Source organism: Protopterus annectens, chromosome 7.part0, assembly GCF_019279795.1.
Source record: "Protopterus annectens isolate FY-2018-M chromosome 7.part0, PAN1.0, whole genome shotgun sequence".
Lineage (NCBI taxonomy): Eukaryota > Metazoa > Chordata > Ceratodontiformes > Protopteridae > Protopterus > Protopterus annectens.
The window spans coordinates 167,305,089-167,315,898 of NC_056739.1; the positions used below are offsets into that span (position 1 = coordinate 167,305,089).

The window sequence follows — 10,810 nt, forward strand, 5'->3', positions numbered from 1 at the left end:
AACATCTAGCCTGCATACCTTTGGTCTATATACTTTCTTATCACTGTTACATCATTATTTAAACATGGGAGAGTAAAAAAGTTACTAGAGATGATAGGAGGAACCCTCCAAGAACCCATGAAGGATGGCCCTGGCAAAACTTAGTCTAGCCCTAGACATCACATCCAACTTGTACTGTTTAATAAGGGAATGCACAAAAAACCAAGTAGCAGCTTCCAAAATGGATGTAGTATCCAAATCCTTAATAAAAGATCAGAAGAGGTACTTGCCTTTGTAGAATGAGCACTGACAGAATAAGAAAGTGTCTTGCCATGAAAAGACTAGCAACAAGACATGGCCTTAGAGATACAGGAGTAGATGGTGTGCTTAGAAATGGACAAATCCAATTCCTGCAATGAAAACAAAAAATGCTCAAGTTTCCTCGTATCGTTTGCTTTGTCTAGGTAATACCTGAGCTGTCTTTGTAAAACCAACGTGAAGATTCCTCTCACTATCATTCTGTGGAGAGGAGAGAAAGGGAAGATTCAAGGACAGGTCATTGAGAATCTTGGGCATAAAAGAAGGACTGGTATTGAAAGAGATGCTGTCTGTGAAAAAAAAACGTGGAGCTGCTATGAGTACTTGAAGCTCAAAGACCCTCTTGGCAGAAGTAAGAGCAACCAACAGCAGTGTCTTCCAAGTGCGGTGCTGCAGGGAAGAGGAGACTGCAGGCTCAGCAGGAAATGGAGTTCATTTCTCAAGAACAAAATTAAAGTCCCAGGATGGAGGAATATGCTTTCTAGGGGGGCTCATATGAAGGATACCTTTCAAAAATTGTTTGACTTCAAAACTAGAAGCAAGAGGTGGATTCAAAGGCAGACAAACAGAAATGGCGAATAAATGAACTTTGGTTGAGGAATATGCTAGACCATTAGTGAGTAACTCACACAAATAAGAATGAACTGTAGGAATACCCACAGAAAAAGGGGTCCATGTCATGCCTGACATCCCAAATAGAAAATCTATTCCATTTAGCCAGATGGTATTTCCAAGTAGTGGGTTTTCTGGCCTCCTACAAAACCCAAAGCACATCCTCAGAGAATTGGTGTCCAACAAGAATCAAAACCCTATCACCCAAAGGGTCAAATGAGTGTGAATGAGAGATCCCCCTTGACCTATGTGAGAAGATCCATCCTGTAGGGTAATTTGTCATGATTGCCCCTGGCCAGTTGGAATAGAAGGGGGAGCCACTGCTGTCTAGTTCTAAAAGGGAGTCACCAACAAGATTCTGGGCAGTCCCACATGATCTTGTGCAGGACATTTGGTAACAGCTTAAAATCTGTGAAAAAAATCTCAACAGTCTAAAAACTCATGGCTTACAGGAAAAAAAAAACACTAGCAGTGTCCCTGTTGAAGTACCAAATTCTCCAAAAGAATATAATGGTTGAAAGATTCTTTGCAGTATTACACAACAGAAACGTGGTTAAAAATGAAAGTAGGTCTCTCAAAGCTTTTTCTTGTCTGACGATATCTATTTGTAAATACTACTTTATAGCCAGATGAACGCTGCTCAGATAATATGTTAAAGTTTGTAACAACATGCACCTATTTCAATTGTTCATTTTTAACTGCCTTTCTGTAGTGTAATACTGCAAAGGATATTTTCACCACTATATTATTTTGGACTTTAACAGGGGCACTTCTTTTTTTTTCCCTGTAAGCCATGAGTTTTTAGACAGTTTTTTCCCTGTAAGCCATGAGTTTTTAGACTGTTTTTTCCCTGTAAGCCATGAGTTTTTAGACTGGCAAGGTTTTTCACAGATTTTTTTTAAGTCGGTTCCCCAACCACAGGAAGGGGATTTACCTCCAGGATTTGGTTTAGAAGGCACTATTTGTATGGCTGATTTTTGGTAACAGATGAAGAAGGGGCTAGGCATACAGAAACATACCATCCCATGAAAAAGACATGGCATCTGCTCTCCAAGCCAGAGGACTTGGCATTTTGGAACAGAGCTTGGGAAGCTGTCAGTTCAGAGGCAAGGCAAAATGATCTACTTGAGGTGTACCCCACTGATGTATAATGTCCAGGAACATCTCCCTGTGAAGCATCCATTTATGGAGATCTTTTCTGAACATGCTTAGAATGTCTGCCACTGTGTTGTGCTCTGAGGGAATGTAAACCACCCAAAGGAGCAATTGATGGCTGATTGCAAAATCCTAAGCCTGAAGAGCCAGCCTGCAAAGATGATAAGACTCTGTGCGCCCTTACTTGTTGATGTAACACATGACTGTGGTATCATCAGTGAAAATCCTTAGAGGATCTGAAACCCAAAGGGAGTGGAAAGCCTGAAGCACCAGAATTACAGCTCTCATCTCCTTTATGTTATCATAGTCTGGCAGTTGTTGAGGAGACCCAAGTCACTGGACCAAGATATTGTTGGAGAAGGCTCCCCAACTGTGATCAGAAGTTCTTGAGTGGGCACAGGAACATGGAAAGGCAGGCCTGGATTCTAGGAAATCTGTTGAATCCAACAGTCGAGCTTATGCTTAAGACAAAGCAAGAGTTGGACAGGAAAATCCAGAAGAATGGCAATGGTAAAGCCAAATCGTTTTGATGTACCATTGAAATTTTCACATATGGAGTCTAGTGAAAGGAGCCATTAGAATGGTGGATGCCATGAACCTCAGACCTCAAAGAAATTCCCTTACAGGAAGAACTGGAATAGAAATAAAGGAATGAAAATAGACTGTCAAGGATAGGAACTTGAGAGGAGGGGGCAAAGCAATCATTGGAATGGTCTGAATCCTGCACCCCAGAAACACTTGGTCTTGAGAAGGGGTCAGCATAGACTTATGGAGATTTAGGGTGAACCCCAACATTGTGGAAAAAAGCCATAATGAAGTGGAGATCCTGAAGTAGAAGCTGCTGTTGAGGGGGGAGCTGAATCAAGAGGTCATCCAAATAAGGGGACATTTACAAATGCCCAGTACAATAGGCCCTCATTGTTTATACAAGTGAACGGTAAAATGTTCAAGAGTGAGCAAGAAGGAAAGATATTCATATCTGTGGGTGTCAGATTCTCTAGTCCTCAGAGAACAGTCTCTAGGAATCAAGTGTGGGAAGGATTTGTGGTTTTGAAAGACCCAACAGTTGCCATATAAATAGGATTCAGGTCAAAATTCTCAAAGCCAAGGAAGATTCCCAGAAGGATGCTGGCCTACTGGCAGAAAGAGGTCTGCAAAATCAGGAATTCAGTAGCCCCCCACTGGGAGCTTGACAAAGTATCTATGACAGTTTGCCAGCAAGTCCATCTCTGGAGGCAGTGGAGGGAGGGTCAAGCATCCTTTTATCAGGAAGCATGCAGGTCATCATGCAGGACAGATGGATAATGGAAGTAATAGTCAGAGGCTACACAGTTTCCTTTAAATACCCCCCAGGCATCTTTACTTTCCTTTCAACACTGTCAGAAAGGGATGACCAGGCTAGCAAATATTTTACACAAAAAAGCTACTTAAGAGGTCCCACCAGATCAGAGAATGTGGTGTTTATTCAGTGTACTTTTTTTGGTGTCAGAGATGAGTATAGCCCTCATACCCATTGTAGACAAACAGAATATATCAGTATATTCAGAAGAAACGGGTTCTGGGTGGTCACAGTGTAGCTGATCCTTCAATGCCTGTAGCAAGGTGCCTGAAGATGCCTATGTGCACATAACTACCAGAGAATCCAGGCAGTTCAGAGTCCTCCTATTTGATCTCACCACAGACCCCTATGGTGTTCACCAGAGACCACACAGAATCAATGTACTACCATATTTGGATGATTAGCTCCTAAATGTGCCCACAATGGTGTCACTGACATGGAACAATGAGAAAACACAGTTGCAGCCATCACAGCCACAATTCTTCATAGGCGGCCACATGGTAAAGTGACCAAATACAGAGTGAATTTTGCCCTTACAGGTAGCAAGACAGCTTCTCTCACCTCAATACAACCCATTAGCAGCCTTGTTTCTCAGGATTTTGGGACATATGGCCATAATCATCCGTGTAGTTTTTTTGTGAAATTTCATGTGAGAGTTCTGCAGTGTACTGTAAGGGTTCAGTGATCTCAGACTTTGCACTCTCTTTGACAAACTATACTTCTTTCCTGAGTGTGCCGCATGCACCACCTATGATGGCTACAGTGAAGCAATCTAATGCAGTGTTGTTCCTTTACCCCTGCTCTCCCAACTGTGACAATCATACACAGATGTATAGGGACCACATAGGGAGCATTGTGTAAATCAGACTGTCCAAGGGAAAGTGGACAAAATAACAAGCCATTCTGTACAAAAGTGTCTTGGAAGTGAGGACAGTTCTTTCCTCCTTTTAGGGTGCAATTGCTCTCCACTCCATCAGTATGTCAACAGTATGATACATAAACAATGGTAACCAGATCCTACCCTCTTTGTCAGGATGCAATGACACTATGGGAATGAGCACTGAACTCGAATCTCTCTGTGAGAGCAACACTTCTCGGGACAGGCCATCATGCTAATGGACGTGCTTAACACATGTATAATATCACATGAGTGGTTCCTTAATTGGACAGTGGCTTGAATGATTTTTCATCACTGGAGAAAAACTTGCTGTGACTTTTTAGTATTTCTGACCATCTCCATGTGCAGCAGCATCTTTTCACTAATGCCTAAACATAGACAGACCCTAGCGTATGTTCTAGCCCACAAATGACCCTCAGAAATAATGAATCCATTTCTACATTTTCTGCTGATATTAACATTTTTACAAAAAGTCAAACTGTGTATGATAGGCATTCTCATATCTCTAGTGTAGCCCTAAGAAGTATGCTTTGCCCTGTTATGGACAAACCTGTTAAAAGAAACCTCTGCTTCTTGACCCTCACAATGGTCGTGCATCTTATCCATCTGAAAATCCCTCTTCAGGCTTGTACTGTTTTTGATTAAGCACATGACTTCTCCATTTCCATTAATGGCCATGGAGCCAGTATACCTGCCTAGGTGGCCCAAATCCTGACAGCAGTCTAGAAGCCCACCAATAAAAAGATTTACAAAGGGAAATGGACAAAGGTTTCCATTGAGCAACTCAGCAGGGAGTAGATCCCTTTATGGCACTTAGTCCTTCATGACATTCCATGGATTTTAGCCGGCATTGTTGATAACAGATCCATCTATTTAACCATAAAAGTACATGCAACAGCTTTATCTGTTCTTCATCAGTGACCTCTGTTCACTTTTCCTGGTTTCCCTGAAATCTGTAAGGCTGCTCTTAGGTGCATTCTTATTAAGACTACCCCAACAGACCTTGTCCTTCCATGGGACTTGACTTTATGTTAGGAAAAAATGATTCTTCCTCCCTTTTAACCAATTAGCATAGCTGATTGAAAGTTTCTGTCCAGGAAAACCTTGTTTTGATGTCCATTCAGCTAGAAAAGTTACAGAGCTTCAGTCTCTTCTAATTCCTCATGCTTAATCATTTACAAAGATAATGTATGTTTGAAAACTAACCCGGCATTTATGCCAAAGACAGGCTCAGATTTAAACCTGAATTCAGTCTATTACCCTTTTAGTGTTTTTCACCTCAATTTTCTAATAAAGAGGAAAAGAGATTGCATTGCATGTTCACATACAAAGATTTTATCTTCACAGAACCAAAGATCTCAGGAAGAATGACCAAACCTTTCTCTCCTTAACTCCTACCAGACTAGACCAAAAGGTTCAAAGGTTAATCTGTCTGGGTAGTTATCTGAATGCATTTCCTTCTGCTATCATGATAACAATATGCCTTTACCAGGCAAACCAAAAGCTCAGTCCACAACAGGCATCCCGACTATACTGGCCTTTTGGGAAACTCTTCTCTGGGTGATATCTGTGCTGACGCGATATGGGCTTCACTGCATACCTTTCTAAGACACTGTAAGCTGGATTCAAACTCGATCTAGGTTGACATTTGACCTACCATCCTCTGCAGTATGCTGTTGTAGTTCCATCCAAGACTAGTATTTAGGGACTTTGGCCTACTCAGGAGGGGACTGACTTGATCATGAATTACCACATCGATGGTAGTTCACTGAACACAGAAGGTGTTATAAGAGATCTGGGATCACAGGTTGACAGCAACCTCTCTTTTGACCACCACGTTGTCACTGTGATCAGAAAGTCCTTCTATGTGGCACATCTCATTACTAAGGGTTTTGCATCCAGGAAGAAAGAGGTCATTGTCTCCCTGTACTCTTCCCTCATTAGGCCAGTCATCGAGTACAAAGCCCCATTTGGCATGTACCTCACTAGACACCTGCAACAACTGGAGAGGCCAGAAAAGTACCTCACAAAGATAATCCTTGGCGTTAAACAGTTTCAGTTGTGCTATATGGACAGACTCAAAAAATCCCCAACTATTCCCTGTCTCATATCACCTACTTAGAGGTGATCTTTGCTTGACTTACAAAGCCATGTCTGACCCAGCTCTGTTAGAAATGCTACATCTAAAGAAATCTCAATCCCTTCACACCACATGCTCCAGGGACACCTCATTACCACAATCAACAGAACATGGTGGAGGGACAGGTTCATAACCCAGAGACTACCCATGCTATGGAATAGACTTCCCATAAAATGTCAAACAGAGCAGCTCACTGGCCCTCTTCAAGAGAAATCTTGATGAGTGGATGGAAATAGAAAATTCACCCTGGGGATCACTCCAGTGGCATAATCTTATGGGCTAGGCTTATAAAGACTCCAGGGCTATTAGCCTAGTACACACCTATGAACCTATGATGTAAGATACACAGTTATGTATTTACTATATTATTAGACCTCCATAATCTGCCCTCATCAGTTTCAGCAAACCCCCTCACTTTTTGCATGCACTACTGTGTTTCTCAACACACCCCTTAGGAGAGACCTAGTTGAGCATCTCTGATACTTTCAATTTGGTGATCTCATTTTTATTTTAGATATACATACATGAATCACATTCACATTGCCGAAAGTAGAGTTCTCCGAACCACATTTTGCCAAGACTGTAGCTTAGAATTTACACTTCTCCGAAACGGCGCTTTGCTGAAATGGAAGAGTTAAACCACATTAACTAATTTTCTCAAATTTTTGCATGGGGGGAAGCCCCCCTGCACCCCCATGTGGGAGGGCTGCACACCCCCTGCTAATTATATATACTAACTCTGAGATTGCACTACAGTGACAACAGTATCTCTGCTCATGCATACTGCAGTGCGATCACAAAATGCTATTTTGGAGAAGTGTAAATTCGGAGTTATGGTCTAGGCAAAATGCAGTTCGGAGAACTGTACTTTCGGCAATGTGAATGGGAACCACATACATATATATATTATATACAGATACAGAGATACACACGTTTATAGGTTTATACTAGACTAATACACTCCATTGCCTTTATAAGCCTAGCCATGCATCCCTAAAAAAACAGAATCACACCTTGTACCTGTGAGGCAAACAACTTAACCATTTAGCAAATCCCCAACTTTGCAGTGCATGTTTCTCAACTTCCAGTAGAGGCCAAGGACCATGCATTCTCATTGCAGCATCTCAAAAATCTATCTCCTGGAAGATATGTAAAAGCAACTGATATAAATTTTTCAAATGAGCAACTAGGCTAGGATTAGGCCTCTTTACAGCTCCCGTATCTTCTGTTCTTTCAGTTTTAGCAAAGAACTTAGATTCAGAATCCAGCTTTTCCACAATCAATGTGCATTTGGCTGTCATTTCTTCCTTTCATAATTTTCTCTAGCCTCTCATAAGTTAGACAGAGTATTTTAAAATAAAGATTTCTTTAATTCCAGGCTCTCCTTTCATCATCCCACCACACCTGTGACCTAACTTGCATCTTAGAAAGACTCACATCACCACATTTTGAGATAGGGCACACAAATTTGCCACTGGTACCAAATCTTCCACTCACCACTGTAATGCCCTTCAAAAGTTAAATTGGCTTGAACTGCCCTACCATCACTCCTTCATCCAACTTTCTTATGCACATAAACCTATATTTAAACCCTCTCTCTGCCCATCTCTTAACTCCTCCCTCAAACTGCACCAGCCTGATAGAGTACTAAGATCAAACAATCAAAACGTACTCAAAGTATACAAGCCTGCTCGTACTCCAGGCAAATTCCTTTTATGCTTCTCTCTATCCCGACTCTGGAATTCCCTCCCTCCACCTTCAAAACCATGCTTCACTCTTACCTGTCATCCCTCTGGGAAAGCTCCTGCTCTCATCCCACCTGACTCTCCTCTATTTTCACTAGATCCTACCAACCTCTTCTCTAATTCTCATAACGCAGACCCCTCTCGGCTACTTCTCACACCCTATCTACCCCTCGTCTCTAACTTTCATAACTCTACTCCTCACTGTCTAGCTTCCCACCTGATCTCCTCCTACACCCTTGCTCCTCACTACCTTCTAATATACCAACAGCCACACTCCTCCTATTAGCCCTGTATTACCCTATTACCCTCCTTCTTTGATTCTTACTTCTATTGTGAATTTACTTAAGAAATCACTATTGTAGACCATGTTAAAAAAAAAAAAAAAAATATATATATATATATATATATATATATATATATATATATATATGTAAAATGGATTCACTTCAGAATCTTGAAATTCTGAAACATCGAATTTCATATGATCATGACCATATGATAGATGTTTCTGAATATCGAAATTCCAAAACAAATCCAAAAAAACACAACAATTTAAATGTTTCTGCAGGGGAGCAAGCCCCCTGTACCCCCCAACACCCCAACTACTTAAATATTCCAACTCTGAGATCGCACTACAGCGAGGAAAAGGGAAATATCCCATTCTGCGCTGTATGCAGATCTCCGTTCACAATGTTCGGATTCCGAAAGTTCGATCATATGGTCTCGGCCATATGAAATTCAATTTTCAGGATTTCAGCATTGTCAAGTGCTCCCATCCTGAAAGATTGAATTTCATATGGCCGAGACCCCCGACACTCCCCCTACTTTAATATACCAACTCCAATATCACACCACAGTGAAGAGAATGGTAAGTGGAACAGGAGCATTACTATTCTCTTCACTGTAGCGCAATCTCGGATTTGGTATATTTAAGTAGGGGTGTGTGGGGGGGTGCAATGGGGCTTGCCCCCTTGCAAAAACATTATTGTAGCTGTGTTTTTTTTTTATTTTGTTCACTTTTGGATTTTGAGATAGCAAAATCTCAATGTTTTGACTTTGGTATCTCAAAACTCGAGATATTGGTATTTTGAAATTTAAAAGTGGACATATATATATATATATATATATATATATATATATATATATATATATATATATATATATTATACATATATTTTTTTAATCTGTTGTTAGGGTCTCTTTTCCTTCTATGTATACTACAAATGTCTTTTGTTACACTTTGTAACATTTTGTTATTTTTTTTGTCTTATTCCTTTATTCATTTGTTTAACCTTCTTGGAGCTTTTCTTCCCAGGACTCCATTGAAAATGGGCTCCTTCAGCCCAATGGACTATCCTGGAAAACAAACTGTAAAATAAATAAATAAATAAATGCACAAAGTTTTTTTTACCTTGAAAAACTTTATACCTGGCTGCTATTACTTCATCAAGAAGAACATCAGAATTGCATGTACTCTCCTCAAAGTTAAAATAAATAACTTTCTATAAAGGATTTTGCTACCCTAAGATCTAATTCATCCTTTTTGCCAAAATTAGCCACTCAGTCCAACCTAAAAGTCTATTAATCTGCCAGTATTTTTCCCAGTTTTCCAACAAAGGGAAATACAGGCTCCATTGTTTGCATGCTCACAGACAACTCATCTTCTACAGATCAGAAAAAATGATCAACTGCTTTTAGCCTTGTCACTCACTAAGACAGGATAAAGGGTAACTGCATTATCTTTGTCTAGATGTCAGATTCTGTTCTTCTATTCATCTAAACAAAAGACGTTACCATCTAAACCCAGGGCACATATATGTCTGGGTACCATCTGCGGTAGTCCTCCAAAAGCTGCTGCTAGATAATGTATGTGCAGCTGCTACATCATGGTTTTCCTTACATACTTTTACCAAATGTTATAGTCTGGATGTGGTCCTGATGTCTAGAGTTTCCTTTAGGGTTACTATTTTAAAAGGAATTCTGTCTTAGTACCACTTGGTGTCTGGTGGGAGTTAGTCCAACAGTTACAGCCTATAGACAAGATCGACTTAGATTTAGTTGATCACTGTCCATAGACTGTAATCTACCCAGTAGTCCCCCTCCAAATTTTTAGTTTTTGCAGAAACCCGAAGGATCATCAGATGCCATAAAACTGGCCGTTTAGATACAAAGTATCTTTTTATGGGACATTTGTTTTTCTTGAGTAGAGACAGAAATGAATAATTTCTATATTAGTTCTAGTGGCTACATTTGATCTGGAGAGGAAAGCAACAGGAGATAAAATGTCTAAGGAGGAGTCATTACGTTCCCTTTTCTGTTGTTTTTTATTAAGTAGTCATCTTAAAAATGTATTGCATGGAAGTTGCATACATGTACAATCAAAAATTGATTTGTTTCTATGTTGGTTATGTTGCTGTGTATTACTCTACTTTACAATATCACTTTGACTAATTACTATTATGATCTTCTATTTTGGAGTTTTCTCCTTTTTACTCCACAGAAAGTGAGACTTCTCAGCTAGGCATTTCTAGTTAGCATAGGTAAATTAAACAACTACATCCATATAAACATGCATACATACATAGATAAATAAATAAAAGGGACTTTGATTTATAATAAACTCC

The 10,810-nt window shown here is 40.1% G+C and overlaps 1 protein-coding gene across 1 annotated transcript in view; it reads left to right on the forward strand.

Annotated features, from left to right (window-relative positions):
* LOC122806313 (golgin subfamily B member 1-like) overlaps nucleotides 1-10,810 on the forward strand; it is a 512,564-nt gene that overhangs the window by 388,612 nt on the left and 113,142 nt on the right. The gene's annotated exons all lie outside the window — the stretch shown is intronic.